General features: G+C 37.6%; 1 long non-coding RNA gene across 2 annotated transcripts in view; it reads left to right on the plus strand.

The window, feature by feature from the left end:
• The window catches only part of LOC146762710 (uncharacterized), a 480249-nt gene that overhangs the window by 140534 nt on the left and 312865 nt on the right, over window positions 1-26850 (plus strand). The window lies entirely within an intron of this gene.

Consider the following 26850-nt stretch of genomic DNA (forward strand, 5'->3'; position numbering starts at 1 on the left):
TTTCTCCAATTTGGAAAGATATGGATTTGATGAGTGGACTGTTCACTAGATGAAGAACTGCCTGTAGCATCAGGTCCAGAGAGCTGTGGTCAGTGGCTCAGTGTCTAGATGGAGATCAGTGAAAAGCAGTGTCCCAGAAGGATCAGTGCTGTGATCAATACCCTAATATCTTCACCAGTGACTTGACCAGTGGGGTCAAGTGCATCCTCACCTATTTTGCTGATGACACCAAGCAGTGGGATGTGGCTGACATCAGAGAGATGTGTTGCCATCCAGAGAGACCCTAACAAACTTGAACAGGTGAATCTCAAGAGGTTCAATAAATTCCAGAGCACCTGGGTTGAGACAGCCCTCACTACCAATACAAGCTGGGGGATGAAAGGATTGAGCACAGCCCTGCTGAAAATGACCTGAGAGTTCTGGTGGATGGGAAGCTGGACACAAGCCAGAAATGTGTCCTTGCAGCCCAGTAAGCCAAGTGTATAGAATCACAGAATATCCTGGGTTGAAAAGGACCACAGTGATCATCTGGTTTCAACCTCCCTGTAATGTGCAGGGTTGCCAGCCATCAGACCAGGCTGCCCAGAGCTACATCCAGCCTGGCCTTGAACGCCTCCAGGGTGGGGCATCCACAACCTCCTTGGGCAACCTGTTCCAGTGTATCTCCACCCTCTGTGTGAAAAAGTTCCTCCTAATATCTAACCTAAACCTCCCCGGTCTCATAGGAGAGGTGCTCCAGCCCTCTGATCATCTTAGTGGCCTTCTTCTGTACTGTTCCAAGAGTTCCATGTCTTTCTTGTGCTGGGGTCCCCAGGCCTGGATGTAGCACTGCAGATGGGTCCTCACAAGAGCTGAGTAGAGGGCAACAATCACCTCCTTCTCCCTGCTGGACACTCCTATTTTAATGCAGCCCAGAACACAGTTGGCCTTTGGGGCTGCAAGTGCAAACTACTGGCTAATGTCCAGCTTCCACCAGGACCCCCACGTCCTTCTCTGCAGGGCTGCTCTCAAGGAGATTTTCCCTCAGTTTGTACAAATACCTGGGATTGCCCAGACCCCAGTGCAGCACCCTGCATTTGGCCTTATTGAGCCTTGTTAGGTTTTCATAGACCCGCTTCTCCAGCTTGTCCAGGTCCCTCTGGATGGCTTCCTTCCAACGTATTGACTGCAATGCTCAGCTTGGTGTCACCTGCAAACTTGCTGAGGGTGCACTCAATGTCATTTTTCGTGTCATTGATGAAGATTACTGGTCCCAAGACCGACCCTTGATGGACATCACTTGTGACTGGCCTACACCCTGACACAGAACTATTAATCACAACCCTGTGGCTGTGTCCAGCCAGCCAATTTCTAACCCTTCGAGAAGTCCATCCTTCAAATGCACACCTCTCCAATTAAGAGAGAAGGACATGGTGAGGGACCATCTCAAAGGCTACCATCCAGGTAGATTACATTTGTCACCCTTCCCCCACCTTTCCCCACTGAAGACATCTCTTTATCATAGAAGGTCACCAGATTGGTCAGGCAAGATCTGCCTTTGGTGAAGCAATGCTGGCTGTCTCAAATCACCTCTATCTTGTATGTGCCTTAACACAGCTTCAAGGGGTATCTGCTCCATGATCTTTCCAGGCACAGAGATGGCCTGTAGTTCCCTGGGCCTGTAGTTCCCTGGGTTTTCCTTTCTCCCTTTCTTAAAAATCCTGGGTTGCATTGAAAGAAGCAAAGCCAGAACATTGAGGGTGGTGATCCTGCCCTCTGCTCTGTGCTGGTGTGACTTCACCTTGAGTTCTGTGTCCATATGTGGAGTCCTCAGTACAGGAGAGACATAGGTGGAGGTGTCCAGAGGAGGGCCACAAAACTGATCCAAGGGATGGAACACCTCTCCTATAAGGACAGGCTGAGAAAGCTGGGGCTGTTTAACCTGGGGAAGAGAAGGCTCTGAGGTGGCCTGACAGAAGCACTTCAGTATGTGAAGGTTGAACTATGGGAAAGAAGTGGGTGGATGCTTTAGCAGGGTCTGCAGTGACAGAGCAAGAGGAAATGGTTTGAAGATTGAGGAGGGTAGGTTTAGGTTGGGTTTAAGGAAAAAATTCTTTTACAATGAAAGTAGTGAGGCACTGGCAGAGGTTGCCCAGAGATGTGTTGGATGCCCTGTCCCTGGAGACTTTCAAGGCCAGGCTGGATCAGGGCCTGGGAAACTTAGCTGTAGATGTTCTTGTTTATTGCAGGGGAGTAGGACTAGGTGACTTTTAAAGGTCCCTTCTGACAATAAGAAATCAATGATTCTGTAATTCTATTTCCATCTCCTCATTTTTCTTCCTTTCTGAGTGAGATCCTTCTAGGCACCCTGAATTATGTTTTTGCATATGCACACATCGATGCAGCATATGTACTTTTATGTGCTTTTGCATTAAGACATAGTTAAGGACAGGAACACATGAAAGAGAAATAGCTGCAGAGGTTGGATAAGGCACTTGCATACATGAGTATTCATCCCAGAACTTCACATCAAGGACCATACTCAGTGCAAAAGAAATATGTTGTATTACACATATTTTTAAGCATTACATGATTGTGCTCCACCAATAACAAAAGTAGCACACCTGAGTATTATTTCAAGTCCATGCTATTCATAAATGTAAAAGTTAAAGATGGAAGCAGACATGAGTTCCAGCATGGTATAGCTGTGAGTTAAGCCCCTGCTCCTACTACAAGGCAGTGAGACTGTAATTGTGAGGCATAGAATTCCATTTTTAATTGGAGTGAGCTGAACGAAAGAAAATTCAAGGAGATATACTGTGGTTATATATAGCTGAAGTGATGCGGTAGATCAAAACAATTTTTTAAATGAAAACTATTTAAAACTACTTTATCAATTTTGAATTATACAGTTTGTTCTGAGAGCATGAAAACGTTCATTTATCCATTTTGCGAATGGGAAAGAAAATGATTAAATGGCAATGACGACCAGTGACATTCTATGCAGCCGTTTACTATTGCTATCCAGTAATGCACTTTAGCGTCTAAAGTGTCCCTTGCTGACAGCTCTGGAGCAGATTGCTGGTGTTTCTAGTGCTAAAGTGCTTCTTTTTAAAAACAATTTGTTGTATGTTTTGTATGACTGTACTAGGACATCGTGGGGTTTTTTTTTGCTGGATATTAGGTGAAAAGCTTAATGAGCGGGTAAATAAGCTATATAAGCACTGCTGGTTTTAGGTCTTTTCCTTTTTCTTTCTTTCTTTCTTTCTTTTTTTTTTTTTTAATTATTTTTGGAGATGTTTGAAGCACTGAATTTATGAAATATATGAACTATAAATGGAACTTTGTGTAGTCTAGAAGAAAAAAGCTTGTATTAGAGTGTCTTTGTCTTCTGTCCTCTCCGTGTGCCTGTCTCTATGTATGTCTTCTTTTGTCTAATTGCACAATAATTATAAAGTGATAATGTTTGCAACTTGCAATTTTTATGGAATTGTGACTTAAAGAACAAATGCATATGCATTAGTATGTGCTATTATCCCATTAGGGATAGGAAGAGAAACATACCTTTGAATTTCAAAGACCTTCAATGCATTAAATTGAAATCAGTCATTTAATGGACAGAGAAGAGAGAAGAAAGGCTATCCCTTTTTTTAATGTTTTCTTTTTTTTCTTTCTTTTTTTCTTTTCTTTTCTTTTTTTTTTTCTTTTCTTTTTTTTTTTTTTTTTCTTCTTTCTTTAAAAATTACTCGAGTAGAATATTGTGAGAAAAGTGAAGTCATCAAGTGAACATTTAAGAACATCTCAGGGCAAATCTTGAAATCGTCTGTTGTTGCAGAAGAGGGATTTCCACAGACTTCATGTTGTGTTTCCATGTTACATTTCTTAAGTAACAAACTAGTTTGTTAGAAAACCTGACAAACATGAGCATTTTTTCCTTCTAAGGAAGAAAAGAATCATTTATTTGCTCAGTGTGCTTGTTTCAGCTGATCAATAAAAACTGAAGCTGTAGAAGGCTGAATGTGAGAGTAGATGAGAGTGTTTCACTTCTCCTGGGTTACTCTGAGACAGTTTTCTCTTGTTTCCCTCTTGGTTATCAGCTGATGCTGTAGTCTGATATTTGGTTGCTACCTTCCTGTGTATGCTATTGCAGAACTGGGGTTCAGCTTACAAAATGCTCTGAAATCCTACAGATAAGAAACATGGAAAGTACTGATGAAATGCAGAGATGAAGAGAAACTAAGCCTTACAAACAAATTCCAGCTGTGTTTATATCCAATCTGATTCAACCTCCCATGGTAAAAATATAAACAAAGTAAAACAGGTGGCAGTGGACTCTAGCCCACCATTTTTCAATTTTACCTGCAAATGAGTATTTAAACGAGATGTTTTACTGGAGATGCACATCTAATATAACGCTATACTTTATTTGCTATGGAGGAACAAATACTAGGCACTGTTGTCACACGTGTATTTTATGAACTGATGGCAAGGAGAAATTATTTTGTTATACTCAGATATTGTTAAAATCCCTGCCTCTTTTAGCATAATGTTTTATTTCCATCTGGAATGAGGGAACTCCTACCCAGTAATCTGGCCCTCTGGAGATAAAGCATGTGTACAGTGAGATGAATGCAAGAAAGTAGTGATGGTGCAGAGAGCTGTTATTTCTTTATGTTCCAGAAGCAACATGCACATCCCCTGTAAGAAGGAAATTCATAAAGGGAAAATGCTGTGAACTGAGCTTTTCAAATCTGAAACAGCCAACTCACAACAAATTCTCTGTCTGCTGTAAAGGGACTCACTAAAAACATTTTTACTTCCCCTCTTTGAATGAAGAAGTGCCCTGATGACAGCAGACACATGGTACATATGACATCCAGGTCAATGAATGCCTTTGCTTTGGTTTCAGTGGGCTTTCAGTCAGGTGACATTGAGAGTTGCAGTATGCAAGGGGCTGACATTTTTCAAGAATTCATTTCTACTAACGGCTTCATTTTGAAGAGTCATTAGTTGTATGTCTTTGCTCAGATGGAGCTGTAACTTGCTATTCATACCCTTTATAAAGATGCAATTTCAAAGTGTATTTTTGGTACATTTCTGGGAACTGAGGGAAACAACACAAATGGAGGGAGGTAATGTACTTTTGAGAGCATGCAAAGGGTTCTGAAAAATACCCAGTTTGTCTTAATGTTCAATAATAAACCCAGTGTTCTACAGAATCTTTTTAGGATCTTGAGTTTATATGTGGTTAATTCTGGTGTTTTCAGACTTCTAACTGGCAAAAGTGTAAAAACTCCCAGCTGATAATTATGCTACCAATCAAGATATGAAATGCGATATACAACTCCCAAATTAAATGATTTTACTTATTTTTTTTCCAGCCAATACTCTATTCTTATATCTTAACCAAAAAAAAAAAAAAAAAAAAAAAAAAAGAAAGAAAAAAAAAAAGAAAAAAAAGGAAGCCAACATGTTCATATCATTAGCTCAGATGGCAGCTTTAAGAAACACTAAAAATTGCAAGGCTCAGAATGAAATAATGAAATCTGACAGCAGCACAGTTTATATGTGAGATTATAAGTCTCTCATTCAAGCGCACATTACACAATCTTCTATAAATACTGTTTCCCTTGTTGCTGTCGCTGTCAGATTTTGCTTTTCAGATAGACTCCTCTTCTGGTGTTCTGCTCTCGAAGGATAGGGAGGAGAATTGCCCTCACATAACCCGTACAGGCTAGCTGTGGGTTCACCCGTATTTCAGATTCAGGAAAGCGCAGAACTGGGATACCTCTTACACATCTGTGTTAGATACTCCTAAATAGCTAATGTAATGTGTAGAGAAAGGAGATGACTTTTCATTTCTTTTATATCAATTTTTTTTTTTAGGTTCTTCCTCTTCTGCTCCCTATGATATAAGGATCAAGCAGATAATTTAGGTTGATGGTCCACCACCCAGTGGGACTTCAAACATGCCATTTCTGCCATTTCTCATCACTGCCATTTCTGATTATTCCCTTCTCAAAGTCATTTGCCATATCCTTGTGGGTATGACTACTGGAACCTCTCCCCGTGTTCAGTCCATTCAGCTGTGGAGCTGACAAGTCCGCTGAAAACTAACCATAGAAAATCTCTGGCATAATATTGTGTACTTTGATAGACATTGGGTTGGGTAATGAAAAAAAAAAAAAAAAAAAAGAAAGAAAAAAAAAAAGCCCCCCAAAAGACCTCACTGTATTTATCTTTGTATGGCTACATCTAGACCAGCAAATGAAATATGCTGGGACAGTTTTCTGGCACTGAGGTCAACAGACCCAAGTCATATATGCCTGCGGCACTGGGTTCAAATCAGGGTAGCCATGTGTTAACTGGCACGTGGAATTGGCACAGGCATAGACTATTAGAGGATGGGCCCCAGGCATGGTTGGGAGAGGAAAGGTAGAAAGCATGGGCCAGAGTCTTGCTGGAAACATGACCAGTCCTTTAGCAACACCACGTTCCACTGTCCGTTTCCCATCAGGAACTTATCCCCCCCATCAGCTTATAATTGCTGCCAGTCATTGCTTGTCTCTAGGTGCATCTTCTCGTTGCTTCCCTCTGACCATGTAACGGATAGGCAGAGAAGGCAAGTGATGAGAGAAGAGTTGCGTGTCTCCTTTGCCTCTGAATACAGCACGCTGCATATTTACTGCCCCACTGGTTCTTATAACCAGATTGGTTACTTCATGTTTTAGCCATCCCGTATGCCTGGATACCAGGTTTGCTTTTAAAGCATTTGCTTTATTTCATTTATTCTGCATGTAATTAATATATGTACATTGATTTGAGGAATTGACTTAATGACAGGGAAGAGGAGCTCTGCTTTCCTTTTAGGCAGAGGAATGTTTGATGGACTGGATATGTCAGGCCAGAGAAGTGTGCATTTACCACAGGGGGTTATTGATTCTCCTGGGGTGCCCCTGGCTAACAATGGTGTCTTTAAAAGATGAAAATGCTTTGGGTTTAAGATGGGATATGAGCCAGGAAGAAAATCATGCGTGACATTCTGAAAGATGCAGAATGGTAAGGTAAGTTATTTTCTCATGTAATGCACATACTCTATAACAGAAGCATGTGTGCCTTTCTGCCTGAGGAGGCATGGCATGGTACCCTGGTTAATTTGGGCTGCATGAGGAATTCTTACAATGTAAGACTGCAAGAGAGGCAGTAACCTGGGAAAAAGATACATAGAGTTTTTGGTGATTTTTGATCGCATCTTGATTTGAGCATCTTGATTTCATTTCATGAACTCCCAGAAAAGACATCTCCTTTTTGTAAGCACACTAATGCAAAACAGAGGGACAAATTTGTGGACAATTCAAATTGATGGAGAAATAATTTCATTTATGAAAATAATAATTGATTTTAGCAGACAGGATGTGAATGCGTGGGCGTGGATGTGCAGGTACAAATGCATATATGTGTATGTGTCTGAATATGTAAGAGTATTTATAAATAAGTCTTTAAATGTAAATGGATATATAAATATAGGTGAACATACAGAATAGGGAGAATTGTGTGTTTGTAAGTGCATACATGTGTATGCATGTGTGCTTCTTGGATCATTCAAGAAGGAAAAAAATGCCACCATATGGTTTAGGTATTCACCTATGTAGCTCGACTGGATAATCTTCTAGAATGGTGCTGGTGATAAAATCCTTCAACTGCTCGCAACCGGCAGATGCTAATTAACAAAGAATCTGTTTTACATGAATTACAGATGAATAATGCAGAAGGATTTTTCAACCTAGCTAAAGGTTTGTAAATGTGCTACCTTGCAATGATGTCTACTTATGGATTGTATCGAGTTATATGGAATTAAAAAGAAAGGCTTAACTGACTGGCTCTGAGTCAGATACTAAAAATGAATGTGGTATCAAAAAGCATAGTTATTAGAAATACAGAAATGATTTAGCAACACAAAAGCAAAAAAAAAAACAGGAAAAGAACAGAGGAACATAAAGACAAGAGAATATAAGGGACTACACTGAATTTAAGTAATTATGAATTGTTAGCTAAAACATAAAAACATATCAACACCGTAGTTTCATAAATTTACCTTTATCACTGGATGAAACATTTGATCTAAACATAAGATCTTCGAGATTTGTGACTATATCTTGCTTACTTCCCATCTGGTTTGACAAAAATAGTGAAGAGAATATTGCACCTGAATGCTGGTTTCATTCACAATACCATAAATTATGTAATATTTTTTATCATGTTTGTGATTCTACATTTTTATATTAATTTTGCCTCGCTCTATGCTGGTGACATTGTTTACAGTGTTCATTCTAAATGCACACCTTCTCTAATCAGATGTTGATTTACCACATTAAACACCGTGTTCCATTTCACTATTCAAAACAACCACTAACTGATGTCTTTACCGGAAAACACTTTCTCCTTGATGTGCAAAGCTGCATCTGTTTGTGCTTCAGTAGTTTGGTATATGAGAAGAAAGTAAAGCTATATTTTCAGTATTCTTGAATAATGTTACACCTTTCTGGATCTTAGACTTCCAAGCACACTAGGTTTTATTGTTTCTTTTTGTTCGAATAATGAAAGAGACATCACATCTTCAAATCATATTCTGCAAAACTACAGCAAAAAAGACTTTCATTTTATTTTGGGGAATGGAAATCATAAAAGGCATACTTTATGGATAGAAATGTTGCACATGCATTTCTGCTAGTGTTCAGGAATCATGGCAAGAATGGAAAGTAATTATAATGTGCGTTTCAGTGCTTTTCAGGAATTTTTTAAAAAACTTTTGTATTTTTTGTGTTTTCAGAATTAATTGTCATCAGTATATACAAATGACATCCTTCCCTTAGTTATAGGTGCATATTAGAGGTTTAGCTGATAGATAGGTTTTGCCTTCATGTGGAATAGAGAAGACAGACAAATATATGGTAACTTTCCAAATTGTCTTATTTTATACGCAAGTTGAATTCAACACTAGTCAGAATTTAGTGTCATTGGAAGCAATTGGCTGAGGTAGTGCTTTCTCTCTGATCTAAGAAAGACAAAACAAAACTCCTTTATTTTGTCAACAACGACCCATACATATGTGGCCTTCTTGAAAAAAGAAACTGGTTTCAAATGGCTGAAAATTGAAGAGCCATTTCACTAAAGGCTGGTTGAAGCAGACAGCTTCATTTTGTAGAACTACCATTCAGATCACTCCCATCAAGGGTAAATTCTGTCCAAATAAACACCTGCCAACATAGACATATTTTCACTAAGGACTTAACACAGTGAGGCTTATCCCTTAGAGCAGAGTCAGGGTGCCACACCACAGCATGTAGTTACAGAAGAGGTTGGTTGATCAGGTCTAGGTTTTACTCACCTGAAGTTAGACTGAGGAGTTCACACTGGACACGTGTTTGTCATTGGCTCCATGAAAGACCATGAAGAGAATAGTTCCCCTTCGGCACAGAACTCAAGTTGTGTGACTGAAGGCTTTCTTCTCGTCTGGCTATAGAGGGAAATGAGTTTGGAAAGTTCCTAGCTCAGCTCTTTGATTAGATATCTAAAGTTAGGTTGGATTTATGAGAAGGCAGCTTGATCTCTTTGAACTTCAGTTGTCCCCTACAGGAATTTTGTTGTTGATATAACCCAGAGCATGCTCCTTGATGCTCCCAATTGCTCTGAACTCATACCATAGAAAAGCAGCTCAAACATCTTTTCACCTCTCCTCAAGTCCCCAGCACAGCTCAGATCACAGAAATTTGTCTCCCTGGCTTTGTCCTGAGACTATTCCACTGCGTTATAGTGCAGTACAAGAAAGTAAAATGTATTGAATTTGGCCAAGTGTCAATGATTTGATATCAAGGAAAAAATTACAGAAGGCTATGTTGAACTTATCCTCACAAAGTGAAAATATAGTATAGTTATGCTGACTGAAATCCATTTTACCTTAGGCTTGTGAAGATAGACGATTACATTTCTTTCTTTCTTTACGGAAATAACCCCTGATCTCAAATTGACCTTTCTGAATTCAAAGAGTTTCTATAGAAGCATCACAAGCATTAAGGTAAAGCAGCACTTTTTACTCTCCTATTCAAAAGTATTTCATGAAATTCTCTGAAAAATAGACATGACCTGTAAATTTGACTTAAGCAAAGGAAAAAATGTAAAATAAACTGAGTAAAAGATTTAAATGTCATTCCTGGCAGGAATGAAGGACATATTTGAAAAGGCTTACTAGGAATCACTTTTCTATAGCCTTAAAGCCAACTTTATCTGAGGACTATTGTATTTCATTACACAACAATGGCAGGCACCACATAAATAACAACAGACCTGCTAAGTTACAAGAATGAATTTGAAATTTCAGGGACTGTGAAGCCTAGACCAGTGATTCATGTTTTTCTGAATGACTATTCATACACTGTAGTTCGTATTCAGCTATGATAGGAAAAAAAGTTTTGGTTTTCTTTCAAATTACATTAAGCAAAATGCTTAAATTAAGATACTTTACACTCTCTGAAATAATAAAAGTCCCATGGGTATTAAACATTTTCTTCTACATTCTGATCCTGTTTGCTAGAAGCCTCTTACTATATATTTTTAATCACGGTAATTGAAACTAAAATATGTATAAATAACAACTGCATCCCCCTCCACTCAAAAAAAGCCCATTTAAACAGAGCTTTACTTACCCTGTTCACTGAACACCAAATTGGACCCTTACTGTAACATTACCTTTGCAGAGCTATAGGGCACAGTTAGTGCAAGCATACTAGAGATCATATAGCAGACTAAGAAATGCAATGAATGAATTTCACATACAAAACAGAAACATGTGAAACGTTATTTTCTTTTTTTTTCTTTTTTTTTTTTTTCTTTTTTACTTGAATGAATACAAATCTCATATCAAGTATGAAATCTTTTACTGAAAAGTTGTTCTATCCATGGAATAAAATCTCCAAAGAAGTTATCTGAATCTCTGTTTGTAGCAATCTCTACTTGTAAATAGCTGAATGGCAGGATAGTAATGACATTGTCCAGACTAACCAAAATTCTGCTGTCTCATGTTAATCTGGTTGCTAGTTCTCTCTGTTTTTCTAGATGTGTAAAAGTGTATTTAACATCTGAATGAACAGCTCCCTCTCAACACTCTGCTAGCTCCTTCTCCTTTGTTCTCAAGGGTCACAACTAATAATAATTACTTCAGTAGTTGTTTTTCCTATGATATGTTAAACCTAAAAACGAGATCCAAAGAGAGGTACAATTCTTTCAGGACAGCATAATTCAGTTTTAAATGTTCCTACTGAAAGAATGAGACTTTTATGCACATCCAGAATTGTTTTCATAATATAATAAAAATATTCGGCAAGTGATAGCATTATGGGAATATCAACAGCACTGATCTAGTCAGTTCTATGATAGGAGCCAGCATTCCTTAACTCCTCTTTTTCTTTTCACACATCTTCCTCAGTCACCACAAATTCTCAGCTTGGCTTTGTTTTTCAGCACTTACTGTTTGATAGATGCTATTTTAATTGCATTATGTTTCTTAAAGAATTTGTTCATCTGGAATATGAGTTCATTCCTCCTGATGTGCCATTGCCCATATCAAACACATTCCTTGCATTTAGTCTAGAATCTTCGCAGTCTACTCATTCAGACCTGAATGTTTTCTAAAAGAGATTTTCATGTTTCCTTTTGACTGTCCGATTTTTCTGTCAATAATCTACACATTGGTGAGGTGTTTCTTTGCTAATTAACAGTTGAGTATCACTGTAAACATTATGTTCTTAGAAAAGGTGCTAATGCTCAAAGGAGATGAAGAACTATTTCACAGGTTCTTTGCTATCTCTTATCTAAAGTGAAGAAATAATACTTTAGAAATAAAGAGAATGGCATTGTTTAATGCAGGTGATAAACACCGTTTGTAAAGAACACACCTTCTTTTGCTTGTATTTTATTCATCCATGCGGTATTTGTACTATCAAAGTGTAACCACACTTCTTGATGAGTCTATGTCGTGTCTATTGGTACCATTCCCACGCATTAAACTGCAGACAAAACCTGTAGAAGCTGAAATCAATACTGCGGCAAGATTGCAAGATTGTCCCAATCTATTCTGTAGCAGTTTTTAAACAAAGAAATGTGAAAATGCCTTAAATGCCAAAAAGACATGAAAATAATTGGAGAAGAAAGGAAACGGGCACATTTTTTCTATTCCCTGAGACCTTCCTATTTAGTGAGGCAAACATGAGCAGAAATATTCATTCAACTCGGGGTAAAAATCTACTTGTGTTTAAATACTCTGGGTGTCTAGGGGAATAATACACTTAGCATCATATGGAGGAAAGTAACATAAACCACATTTGTGAATGAAGTACACGGCGCAATAATTTTATGAGATTTTAATTGTCGTGTTTGTTAGAACAGGGAAGTTTGCCTCAAGTTGTTTATACAAGCTTTCTCAGATTCAAAACTGGAAATCTTCAGTGTGGATTCTGTGTTTGGCGCAGCTAGAGTTCCAATCCTGCTGTTTATCTGGGGCTACGAATGCTGACTGTGCAAGTTCCCCTCTGCAAAGAGCTCTTGCTTGGGGCCACGCTGAGCACTTTGCTCTTTTCCTTTCTTTAATTTCTTTCCTTTGCGTTACCAAGAGGGTTACGGCAGATTTTTGGTTCACATAAAAGTGTACAGTGTTAACTAGGTGACATATGGGTGGATGAAACATTACTGATTGTCCACTGCAGCCAGGGAGGCCGAGTTTCCATAGAGATAAGAAGGAAAAGTGCTCCGTGCAACCTAATTGGTATGCATCTCCAGATCAGGTTCATTGTGCTTTTGCTAATGACAGGGTTGTCTCAGTAATAAGGATGGTGCACTGGAGAAATTTGCTGCCTTGGTATATTTTTCCCTGGCAGAAAACTACTTAGAGACTGTAGTCAGTAAGAAGAGTGACTGGCAGGCTGAAGGGGCTGCTTAGCAGCATATGGGGGAAGGCTGGCGCTCTGTGCCACATGCATATGGCTGCCATTAAACTCCAGCTTTGCGCTTTGTGTATTTCTGGTCCCATGCCAGTAAGCCCACCTGCTGCAAGAATACTTGTAAAGCACAACTCAAAAGTGATTGAAAAGCTACTAGAATAAACTGTAATAACACAGTGCTTCACAGATGGGACATAATTGCAAGCTAAAGTGTACAGCCTCTGCAGTAATGAAAACATGAGCCATTAAATTAAAATCATAAGGGAAAAAACTATAAAAGTCTGTTGAATTTTATTTTTTTTAGTTTTATTGCGAAACTTCAATTTTCTTGCCCTCATTAATCAAATACCATAAAACTACAGTGCTACTGTGTTGGAGTGAAGATTCAGGCAATTAAATTGAACGTAGATTAAAATGATGTAACCTTTTTTTTAATTATTTATTTATTTTTAATTTACTTGCATAACTCCATCCATGGGCAGTGTTGACAATGGAAAGCTGACACGAATCCATTAATTTGCAGATTAAGGTACAGTTGCGACTTCGCACATGGAATTCAGCTGTAAAAAGTTGGTTTACAGAAGAAAAGGGACAGCATAGATCTTGTTTCCGCAGTGCTATTTTCCCCCTTTAAATAATGCCAATTTGATTTCCGCAATAAATAAATAAATAAATATGAAAAAGCAGATTTTAAAACTGTGTAAACACACAAAACTACTTGAGCAATATCAAAGCAGTTTTAATTAGTGGTAGTGTGGTAATAATGAAATCACTAATCTGACATGTAATTAGTTGTACGGTGTGTATGAGTGTTATGTGAAGCTGAATGGGCTCAGCAGGGCCCTAATACATTCTGGCCTCTCAAGGCGTTCTCTAGTGGAGAGAGGCCTGACAGAGCCATCTTTGTTCTGTTCCCTTTCTGTGGGTGGGCGATGCAAGGAGAAAGAAACATTTGTTTCACAGTAGTCACCGAAGTAAACAGCCTGTAAAAGCCTTTTTCATTTTTAATTATGCATTTCCCCAGCATCCGTCATAGCAGAAGTCTATAGGACAGGTTTTAAGCAAGCCAAATAATGCCTGACTGGTTAAATATATGTGTGTATACATATATATAAATTTAATGGAATAACTATAAATCTAACAATTGAGTTCATCTCTACAACAGGATCTTTCCTCCTGATAAAAGGTTGAGTACTTTTCTAAATATGCCATTTATACAGAATTTATGTGGGAGTTGCATTTGACCTAGCAAAGATTTTGGCAAACACTAGAGGTGCTAATGAGCTTCTTGTAAGTGTTTGATCCCATCTTTTTTCTCTTCTGGAACTGGTCTTAAAAAAAAAAAAAAAAGAAGAAGAAAAAAGAAAAAAAAGCCTCTGAAAAGATAGCATCCGTTCATTAGCTGGCTGTGAACTCATAGCAATATCAGATGCCTAACATTTCTTAATATTCCACTATTCAAAAGAAATGTATTTTTCCTCACCAAGGGGAAGGTGTGCTGCTAGCCTGCAGCAGGCTTCCCAGAAGTGTATGAAAAAGTTGTCAGCTTTTTTTGCTGTTGCAGAATTTATTTATTTATTCATTTTTTTCCTTAGTCAAGCATGGCAACTGGCCATCTTTTCTCTGAATGTGATCAGTTTGTTCTTGAGTAAACGGAACACAGAGTGTTTTACTCACACTTGGTAAATTTAAAGCTTGCTTGAGTGATTAGAACACAATTATTGCCAAGCAGCAATATACAGGTGCAGACAAATAAGCACTGAAGGCGAAGTGGTTATAATCAGCTACTGGTTATTATTACAGAAAGTCAGGCTCTAATGCTAGTGTTTATTACACAATACAGGTATCTTCTCCGAACCAGATAATTTAATCACCACTCTCCCACTGGTGCTCCAATGCTTGTATTTTATCAATGTTTTTAGTAATAAATACTCTTGTCAATGTTGTGTTATTGCTGTAAGACCACACAGGTCCTTACTTTTTGGGTAGGACTATTTATTGAATGTGATGTCTGTACATCATGACAGAGAAGTATTTGTACAAGGCAGTGGGAAATTATTTGGAAAAGCTGACAAATTACTCTGTTTCTGAGTAATTTATTGATTTGCTGCAGAAATTGCTTGCGATTGTTGGGGACACTTGAATGGGATTTTTTCGATGTAGATGTTACTTTTATGGTCTTCAGTGAAGCTCGTTAGCAATAGTAATGTGTAACTGTATATTGTCACTCTTGCAAACTCCATTTTTCAGGCCTTGGCTCCAGTGTCATGACTTGAGAATCATTAGAGATATCTACAGCTAGAAAGTTCAGTTTGCAGAAATGGAATTATGCTCCCTTCTTTTTGTACTTTTTTCTCATTGGCGCCAGGTTATTTTCGTAGGTATGAGGCAACAAGAGTGGTGACCTCTGGATTGCTACAGACAAGGATTTTTTTGCTTTTCTGTCTCAAAATAAAGCCAGGTGGATTGGAATGATGCTGACATGTTGCATTCATAGTGTTGTTCCCATGGTAGCTGTGCCAACTATATCTTTAAAAAAAAAGGCAAAATTTGAATGATTGTGCTATCCACTGAAGAAGTGAGGGTATCAATTAAATTCAAATGTGAATTTAAAAACAAAAATGGCCTTCTCATTTTAGAGGCCTCCTCGTGTGTTTTGAAGTCAGTAAAATACACTGGTCTCAACATTTCCTCAAGCTCTTCAAACTATTACTCAAGCACCTCAGAAAGCTGAGTTCCACATTTTGTGCAAAGTGCTCTGTCTGACCACTTCAAGCATTCACAGGAGGTGTTAAGTGCCCATTTTTGCTGAGATTGTGCCAATCCTCACCTGGTGCAATGTGTGGTATTAGTTAGGAAACCTTTCAAAGTCACAAATTATTTTAGCCTATCTGAAAAGAAAAACAAAACAAATCAAAAGCAACAAACCAAACAACAGAAACCAAAAAAAATTGGTAAAATACAATAGACCAGGCTTGATTGAAAACAGCTTCTTCACAATGAAGTATTGAAAAACATATGAGGAAACCAGCAAGTTCTACTGTAAATAATAGGATATAATATCTGTACGATATTACGCAGCTTTTGTTGAAAGAAGATGCAAACTAATGCCTGGACTCTGTAATGGGATGCTCTTTTTACACTTACTGTAATGAGAACTGGGAAACTCCAGTAGCACTTCACAGAGCAGCCATCAGCATTTACTCAGTCAAGCTTGTATGTTTGTTTTGTGAGAATTAGACAATTAGGTAGAGATGTCCAGACACAAACCCCTGGCCATTGGCACTGTAGCCATACTGCTGAAGAATGAAACCTGAATTTTAATAAAGCATTTGATAGCTTTACCTCTGAAATCCACCATTTCATCAGTAATTCCAGCTTTGTGACATGAAGTGGTTCAAATTCAGAGGCATTAGAAATAGAATTTAAAGGAGCTTGGACCCTAAAAAAGGTTAACAGACATATAATGAATGACTATATGTATGAATGAATATGTGTATGAATGTATTTTACAATTAGCAAAAAAGACATCTAAAAAGCAAAATGGGATTTGGCTAATAGAAGTCTTCTTTGGTGACCAAAAACAACATATTAAGCCAATGGAAGGCAACCTTTATCTCTGCAACTCTGCCACTGAGTCATGTCCTGTGCCTGGGTGAATGTTCCAGTCTTTGTCTTATTCGGAAGACTTAAACAGCTCATGCCTCAGGTTTAGTCAGTGTGGTGCTAAGGGCTGAAGAGAAGGCAGTGCTTTTCTAAGTAACTTTTCTTAGTGTATCTCTGAAAGTGTAATTTCTTGATAATACTGTTAAAGAAGTCTGTAAACTGCTTTGAAGTTGTAATAAACTACTGGAGCATAGCTTATGTGTTACTCAGTCTCCAGCACAGTATGGTCCCTTTTTAATGTTTTTCTAAATATTTCTTAATTTTTGAGCTAATTCAACACATTCTTGCCTATCAGCTCTAACCTGCCATTTCTGCCCTGCATTTGTTCACCGAGAATCCATATGCAGTGTACTGTTAGATAAGAGTGACTACAAGCTGATTCTTGAGAACTGTACACATTCAATGTCAACACACAGTCCTGTCGAACTTTATTTCTGTGCTTCTCTGCTGGTCTCAGTAGCAGGCTTTTAGAACTAAAGGGCCTGAACTTGAAAGATAAAAAGCTGTTGCAGATGTTCATCATAATAAACAAGGACTACTACAAAAGCAGAGGAACAGGTTTATTAGGATTTCACAGAAAAAACATTTTTTGGAAGTTGTGCAAATTACAGAAATGCACTTTGAAGTATCTGAATTTAATGTATCTGCAAGTTTAAATTAATTTTGAGAATTTTTATTGTTGGAGATAACTATATTTTCTATTTGTGTTTTCTGTTTGTGCTTTGCAAAACAGTATCCATGGAAAAAGTAAGTAAAATATGCTTTTTTGCTTTTGACAAATATGGAAGCTGCAAATTACTGGTGGAAAATTAATATTTCCATCTTTGTGTGAACTTGGTGAAAATCCAAACTTTCACACAGCTGCAGAGGTGCAGGGCCAGATTAATTCGTGGCGCAATTCAATGGAATGTTATGAAATGACATCAGTAAGAGTTTAGTCCCCAAGCAGTAAAGAGCAGCATATAAAATTCTCATGGTGGTAAATGGTTGTTTAAGTACAGTATGAATAGAAGCTGATGTATTTCACTTGAGTTAAAAAGGGACAAAAGCAGGTGTGCATAAACCAATAGACTTATTTTACTTAGAGCTCTTTAATTCCTGGTTATCTTTGTTTAATGGTGCGTACTTGCCCTTATTTCATCCCCTATTCTCCCATTTACTTATGTAGATAACAACACTATACAGGTGCACTACCACAGAGTTTTTCTGAAGATTAGGGGATGCATTGTTTTAGGCTGTCATGAGCCTACAAACTCATCCTGTTCTCTATTGCATTTTATCTCAATTTATCAACCAGCCAGTGGATATTTGTGATCTTTTAGCCTGGAATTACCATAAATCAGAGATAGATCTGAAGTCATGAAAAAGAGGCTGCTGTCATGCCCCACCTGAGACATATACCCATGTTTCTGTTCTGATGAAACCAAGTTATGCAGGAAAGGGTGCTAGCATATGTCTGTATCAGGTCTTAACCTGTTACATGTGTCTTCACAAACTGGTTAGGTATTGTGTTTACCTTCAGTTCTTGTCAGATGTAAGGTTGCATACTTCTTTATTTTCTATAGTCAATATAGGTTTATTTATTTATTTATTTATTTAAGGAAAAAAAATCTTCTTAGAAAGAGAGCCGAGGTTTAGAAATTATTTGCCCAGGGAGGTGGTAGAGTCACTGTCCCTGGAAGAGTTCAATGAAAAGGTAGATGTGGCACATACAGACGTCTTTTAGTGAACATGGTGGTGATGGAATGTCAGTTGGACTAAATGATCTTAGTGGTCTTCTCCAACCATTACGATACTATGATAAAAGAAAAAACATGCTTGAAATCTACCTCTTTTGATTTCAAGTTTGGGTACAGAGGAGGAGGAGAGCTCTATGGTGCACATGTAAGATGTGCAGGAACTCCATCTCTGCATGCATTTAGTGTTTTAAAACACTGTAGGGCAACATGAAAGTGTTTATGGGAACAGATCAACAGCTGGATCCTAATGAGGATCTGCATTCAAAGATGAACCATCAGCCTACTGAGCATGTGTGAATTCATTATTCACTGAGTTCCCAGTTACCTCTTGAGGTGGGTCTGACAGCAAGTGTTTCATTCCTACAAAAATAATATTTATATGTGTTTGGATTTTGCACAGAAATATTATCAGTTCTGAATAAGCAGCATGTAACATTGTTCATCTTCGTTACTCAGGTGTTACCCTACCAGCTTTCAGCAAGCTGGTGAGATTCACACAGTATAGAAGGACTAAGTTAGTTTTATCCTGTCTTGTGGAGTTTATCAAGCATAGCAGGGGCAACTACCAAGGGCAGCCAACTCTCCTCACTTAAAGCCCTCAAGACTGCTCTCTAGTATTTAGCTTTTTTCTCCTTGCAATACAGGGCACCTGAAATTAAAAGTAGTACTTCTTATATACCATTCCAAAAAAATTACATTTATTGAACTCCAGAATTAATTCTTTTTAAGAGTTCCAGTGTTTCTAATTAGAACTGAGTTTGTTACTCTAATAGCTTTAATTCATATTAGAATACCAGTAAGACATAGAAAATTAGTTTTACGTTTTTTCTTTTTCAGCATACTTGAGATTGTGAATCCACTTTAGGCAGCACTATGGATTTAATTAAATTCCACCATTAACTCACAAAGGCTTTTTAGACCTTTACTTTGTCTCTCGGAAGTGAGTTTACATGTAGAAAATTCATTTCATAGGAAATAATTTTTAGAGTATATGAAAGGTATTAATAATTATCATTACTTTATATTGGACCTTAGTGACATGGCAGGAATGGCTTTGATGTTTAACCAGTAGCTGTGCTTCTCAGCCTTATTTTCATTAGTGATTAACCCTGACTTATAATACAGCAGAAGAACATAAGAAAGCCATAGAAAAGGATTCTGTCTCTCAAAATCTATGTTTGCCATGAAATTACAACTGATCACTTGTTATGAATGATCACACATGAAGTTTCATTGAGTATAGTGGTTCATAAATGAGTTTGGTATTTATTTGTCCAAATTAGATGCTGCAGAGGCTTCAACTTGTGCTTCTTTAAAATATTTAATGGGAATACTTTTTCTTTTTTTTTTCTTTCTTTCTTTTTCTTTTTTCTTTTTTTTTTTTTTTTAAGAAATCTTGGGGGTTTTGTTTGTTTGTTTGATTTTGAAACAGATTATAAAGATTCATTGGTTTTGTGTATGTTTTGGAAGAAGCTAGTAAGATCTATGTTACATCTGGTAATGATTGATACCTTCGTAGAAAACCACATTGTATTCCTTTCCTTGCCAGGATCTCACCAGCCTAAGAGTATCCTTGTTGAAAAGTTAAGGAGAAATTGCAATGCCAGTGTACCTTCAGAAATTCACGGATCATTTCCAATATTAAAACTTAAATCCATCTTTTCAGATGCTAAAGTAAACCTCCAGCTTATCCTAACACAACATTCTGAAGAGTAAGAAATTTGAGGTGCTGTGCTGCACATTAATTATTACAATAAACTCCTCTGAACAGACTTCTTTCTCTACTGCTCTGGGAATTATCTATGAGGATAAGAGCCAGGAGAAATATACTTAAAGAATGAAGGGCAGTAGTCAGAGAAAACTGATGAAAAAATAAAAAAAAAAAAAAAATGCATATTTCAGTTTAATACTAAATGTGTGGGAAGGAAAGGTGAACACATACAGCAAGTGTCACACTAGAAAATGTTTAACTCAGAATTCAAAGCTTCAGTCCCAGAAATGGCTTTTCTTATATGAGGGCTATGCTGGAAGTTATGCCTCCTATTTTATTATATTGGCCTACAATGTCAGAGGTGGATGTTGGTGGGTGGTGTGACAGTATTTCCCACCTTTTAGATTTTGTTGCCACTAGACAGATGGCAGCGGAGGAGCAGTCTGATAAAATGGCATCTGACGTGGAAGTACAGATGAAGCAAATGGGGTGTCAATGAATTAATTCCTCTATGAGGAAAAATGGCACCCACAAACTTAAATCCAGAGATTTACTAAGATCTCACATCCATCCTTATCTTTTTACAGATAAAGGTAACCATAATCTTCCACTTTGGCAGCCAAATAAAACCATCTTCTTCTCTAGGTAGATGATCCTGGGCAAAAAATATCTTAATTTTGTAGAATCCCAGCATTGTTGCTTTGCTCCCATATTTACTCACACCTGCTGATTACCAGAAAATGGATCAGAAAAAATCTTATTCCGCCAGAATATTCAAAATCAACATAAATCTACACTAGGAAAATGCAGTTTAATAAAAAAGCAGTAGGTGATCTCCTTCTGAGTTCTTGTTTCTATTATGCTTAATAAAAACATCTTGCAGTTCTTCACTGCATAACCAAAACTGATACTAACAACTTGAAGTTATGGATTAATTCAGGGATGACTCTCACAGAAATTTGCTTTCTTTAGCATTTCTGTACTATTCAGAGTAACTTCCTTCACATTGCTTACCTCCTTCCCCATTTTATGAGTTCTTTTGGATGTTTAGAGGCTGTTCTCTGTCCTAACAACCCAACCAACAAAACACTGCAGAGCAACCTGGAGAGCAATCTGCAATTTTGCATTCTGTGACTGAATTCCTGTTTGGCTAACACAGTTCTGACTTCAGATCTTGATCATTTTGGTTCAGTATACTTGGAACAACAACAACAAAAAAAAAGTGCCTGGGAAAGAGCTTCAACTAATCAAGGAAGCAGCAGACCGTCTATTTGACAATGTAGGTCAATTGTGAACACATCCTAGTGTTTCTTCACTTTTTCGCCTCATTGAATTCTGATCCTGGTTCAAGGTCTCTTTCTGGTATTTAAGGTTCTCTATGTGGTTGTTTCTACCTCTCTTGGCAATTATATTTTCCTCTGCAAGGTTGACCTTCATGACAGATCTGGTCCACTAGAATCAAAGGAACTGTAATGGGAATGGAAAGTGGCAAACACGAGAGCTAAATGATGTAACTTTCTGTCATGAAATATAAAGAAACAAAGGCTTGAACATCTTTAGAATGCAGTGCAAAACTCAAATTTTTCAGCTTTTTAATTATTTACTATTGACACACAGCATCTATTTTTTTATTTATTTTTTTTTTTCCTTTGTCTTCATTATATATTTGCTCTTTTGTGTATTAGGTCATCATTTCCAGAGATATGACTGAGAGAGCTTCAAACAGAAAACTAAGCAAGCAGTCTGGCTTCAGAAGGAGTTTAGATTAGATATGCGTAAATACTTCAATCGGTGTTCATACACTGTCTCACTATACTCCATAATTACCTCAACAATCCGTCATTTAACTACAGATTCACACAAGTGAGACAGCATTGAAAGAGTATTTTTACTCATTTGGTTATGGCTTGATTATGAAGGCAAACACTTTGTCCAGTAATACACTTTGCACAGTAATAGGATCTTATAGCCATTTAAATGTTTGTGCTAAATAAGATTAGATTTCAAGGCCTGGGTTCTTCAAAAATTCAGATGGCAAAGTACTACATCTTGCAGCATCCCTGTTTTCCTTGTGCACTAAAGGTGTTGTAAATATATAATCTTTACTGGTGAAGTTGATACTTTTCCTCTCAGAAATCCTGTAGCATTGGCTTGTAGCTTTTCTGCCATTTCATTTGAGGTTTATTTTCACTTGTTAAAAGAGAAGTGCTTTTTTATGTGTATGCAGTTCTGCATCTAAACAGACAACCTTAAGTTAAAACAAGTGAAACGCACATATGGGCTAGCCATATGGATGACAGTACCAATTAGTAGAGACTTTGAATTTATTTTTTATATTTTGAGCACAGGGTGAGACCTGCCTTTTTCCAGCAAGTGGCAAATTTGAATGTGAAATGTCATTAGTGCTGTTTTTCACTAATACAATTTCTTTTCTGAATAACAAAAAACACATCAGTGTTATTTTTAATAAAAAAAACCCACCCTTTAATTTACATACATTTAGGGTGAAGTAAATGAAAATGCATTATGTTACCACTGTGCTATTGAATAATGAGCCTATAGGGTTCTAAATGGGAAGGAAAGTTGTTTTTCAAGCCTTGTACCCACTGTTCCCCTTACAAAGGCACCATTGTGGTCAGGATACATGAACTAGGTTTCTAACAGTAAAGATCCACCTTCTGGCAGAGAGACCAGGAAATAAAGCACCCCTGTAAGCTGCCTCTTCAGCGGGTGAAGCTGAACTAACGAAGGAAGGACAGGTGGGACCGCTCCCTTGGCCTTTCAGTGACATTTACAGCCTCTGTGCAAGGACATGCTCTTTTCTTTCTGTTTCTATTTTCTCCAGTTAATCAGGTGACTTGAAAAGAAGCTAGATAAGGGTATTGTTTGCACTGACAACATCCTGATGATACTGTCAGAGGAGATCACAGGAAAATGTTCCCTTTTTGAACCAATAGAGTCATTAGGGAGAGTACTCATCACTTGAGTGCATCTAGGTTAATTACCACAGAAAATCTGGAACTGGCAGCTATAATTTTTCTGAAGAAAGTACTGCTATTTTTACTCTTGATGCCATAGAATATCTCTTAAAGTACCTCACAGGACCCCATTTTATAGTTCAGTGATACAATAATTTTAGAAATATGGCTTTCCGGCTTAAATTAGTGGGATACTATCCATAGAAATTTAATGAAAGTCCAAACTAAGAGTTATGTTCCATATGAATGAAATTGAGCTTGGGTTGCCAGGACTGATTACTCTCATTTCCATAAATGAGCAAGCATATTTCTCTATTGCAGTGTCACTTTGGAAAAGAGAGAAGTGTCAGGTTGAGATGAATGACTTATCCTAGCACAGATGTAGCAAACTGTCATATGCCTGTTTCTGTTTGCTATGGTACATTGTAGCATAGAGAATCCAAAAGCCCTCCAGTGTGAGACAAACACAGAATGCTGCTTTTGGATCGGCATCAAAGCACTTGCAGAGGATGCCTTTTTAGGAAAACAGAGGCATGGTGTGGTTTTGACCTACCCAGTATTCAATGTGTGCTTTCAAACCTTAGCAGTATTTGTGATTTTTAAAAAGTCTCAAACAATAAATAGAAGTGGCTTGAGCGTGCTGAGTCCTTATTCAATTAATAATTTTTAGTGTATTTCTACCACGGTGCCTGTTCTCCAGTGACCTGTGAAAAAGCACCAAGTGGATCTTTAGCTTTATTTTATTTTCATTCCAAACTTGTTGGAGGTCTGGAAAACTTTGTGACATTTGTCTGTCCCTGATGCTGTAGACAGGCTCAGCAGGTGAGGTCCAGCTGGAGTGGACAGTGCTATTTGGAAAATTGCTCATTTCTAGTAGCATAAGCACAATCTAAACATAAAATAGTTACTGAGACCTCAAAGTGTGGACAATGTTTTGCTACAGATTTTCTGTTCAATGGTTAGTGCAATGTATGTATTAGTTCCATTGCCTTCTACTTCACTTTTTTGCTGTGGTAAATTTTTAAATGATTCACTGTAATCACTTCTTTTGGCTGCATTATAGTTGCTTGTGAATTTTGTTGCAGATTTTCAGTTCTGGATGCTTCATATAGAAATGTGGCTATTTGACTGTACTGCCTTTTATAAGCAGCTTCCCCATTTAAATCACGAATGCTTTGGTCCCTTCCATTCACATTTGAATGAGGAGCTATAGTTTGCAAAGGGGTTAAATTCTGTCAAGTTTCCTTAAAGCAGACAACCATGTTGTCTGCAAGAGACATGCTCCGGAGGCAGTTATATTGTTATTATGATAATGAACAATATTATTAGATGTTATGGAGTCTCCACTGTAGAGACAAAATCGAATCCTGGCTTTACAAACCCCTCTGGTCACAGAGCAACTTAATTTTTTGCAAATTTTGGTTTCAGACCTATTTCTATGGAGTTCAGGTGCCAACAACTGTTACGGCATGGAGAAAATATTTCTAGCTTCCAAAGCAAACATTTTAGTAATTGTCCCTCATTTATTTGTATTTTCTAATTTGCTCTACGTACTACAGGGAATCCTGCAATTACCCGCAGAATGTACTGTCAGTACCTTCCTGACTGAACTACCACCTCTCCTACACTTTGTTAGAGCTGTCATTCAACGCCACTCTGATTCAGACTCAAGGGAATAGCCTTGACACAATGCACTGAAGGCAATATTTGCAGAGAAAAGAGATAATCACTGAGCAGCAGCCTAGTTCCGCGTTTGTGTGTCCTGTGACCTCTCGCCTTCCTAGCCTTGGCATAAGGACTTAGTGCGAGTCCCTAGGACTCTTCTGTTTCCCTTTCATGATCCTTTACCCTCAGGTGCAGCCCAGGGGTACTTCTGATGGGTTAATATAGTTCATGTGATTAGAGCACTGAAATATCACAGTCTGTTTCCCCTAAGGTGTGAGAGAAAGCTGGAGCAATGTCTTTTTCTTCTGATATTTGCCAAGATCACCACCTTTAACTGCACACATTTTATGGAAACTGCACCAAATAAAATTGATTTTAAGAAATGAAACTAAACATCTTTTTCTTCCCCCACTTCCCCCATTTGGTATTATTCTTCACAATATTTCTTTTATTTCAGGTTTGTTTAGGATTCCTAAAATCCCAGTTTTTCATCATTTTAGAAAAACACTGTTATTTAAACCTACCCTTAGACTGAACTGTCCTTAAAAAAAAAAAAAAAAAAAAACCACACACAAAAAACCACATTTTAATTTGTGAAGTCCAGCTGCAGTATTTTCCATTAAATACCTATATATATAGGGAAAAAAAATTCAAAGAACTGATGTGAAAATATAAATTGCTTAAAATGCTAGTGACAAAATACCATAGTTACAACTTAACATCTAAAATATTCCTCTCCCTCCTCTCCTCTCCCCCCCCCCCCCTAAGAATTATGTTAAAAAGACTGTTTTATTTATGCAGTGGTATAGATTTGTATGATACTTTCAGAAGAAAATATCTGTCAGGTTCCTGGTAGTGCAGTATCCTACGTCAGGCACACTACAGCACTGCACAAGGGACTGTGAATGAGAAGAAGAACACATTAACAGGAAAAATAACATGTCCCCAAATCCTTACAAAACAACTTTCTGAAATGTAGCTTGACAGCATTTCTATTCAGTGAATTTTTTTTGTGTTATCCTGATATTCAGGGAAGACCTAATCTTTCAGCTTCCTCATTGTCTGCTCTTAGTATGAATCATGAGTTGACAGAACTGGGTGTGTGCTTTTGTATACTCATTAGAGTGCCCACTGTGGAGGAGGGAACTTGTACAGGAATCCCTGTCTAGTTATCAAACATGCATCTTTTGCAAATGGTAGCTATATCTGCTTTTGCTTGACATATCTTTCTGCTTTTAGACAATGCCAGCTGATGTCATGAAATAGTAAATAGTTTCTTCAGATAGGGAATCATCTTTGTGCATCACAAGGAGTCCCCAGCCACTGTGTATCTAGGAGCATTGCATCAACAGTCCAATTAGTGAGACCACGCTACGCAGGTGGTGGTTTTATTAAGCAACCCACAGGTGCACTTCAACATGAAACACATTAAATTTGTTATAAAAACAGTTCTAGACAAATTTTGCTCAGTAATAAACTTACACTGTATGAAAGCGGTCGCACTTGCAAAACTTTGGACAATGCTACATGGCTTTTACTTCCAAAGTCCTCCATATAAAATTCAAACTTGTTGCAGAAGTCAAATATATTTGGGTGCATTTTCAGCCTGACAGAAATAGGCATCACAAAGGAAGCTCAGATGGGTCAAAAGGGTCATTGCACCTAGTGCCGAAGTTTTTCTATTGAATAAAGAATCCCGCAAGGTCAGTGGACAAGCTATGTAACTTCTAGCTTTCATGTGATTGTTGTAAACACCATGAGGTTTGTTTTTATTGGTCACTTTTAGGTACTTCATTAATAGTAGCAATTAAATTTCCTCGTTGCAGCAAAGATAGCTCAATTTTGTAAATCTCAGAAATTGAAGCATTTTTAATTTCTGATTACTTCTTATGAACTTCTAGGACTCTTTTAAGGAAGATAAAGCGCAGCTTAAGTAAATGGCAAGCCATTCCCAATTACACAACTCTCCCCTCCCTTCCCCATGGAATTGATAATTTGACAACAGCACAATTCTGGACATCAGCAAAATCTGATGATGGTATAATGAATCTCTCTCTGATACCATGTATCATTACTCTTATCTACTGACTTCAATTTAATTAATTAATAGCATTAGAATA

The sequence above is a fragment of the Coturnix japonica genome, chromosome 1 (genome assembly GCF_054131305.1).
Source record: "Coturnix japonica strain WE chromosome 1, WE-NBRP24, whole genome shotgun sequence".
In the NCBI taxonomy this organism is placed as follows: Eukaryota; Metazoa; Chordata; class Aves; order Galliformes; family Phasianidae; genus Coturnix; species Coturnix japonica.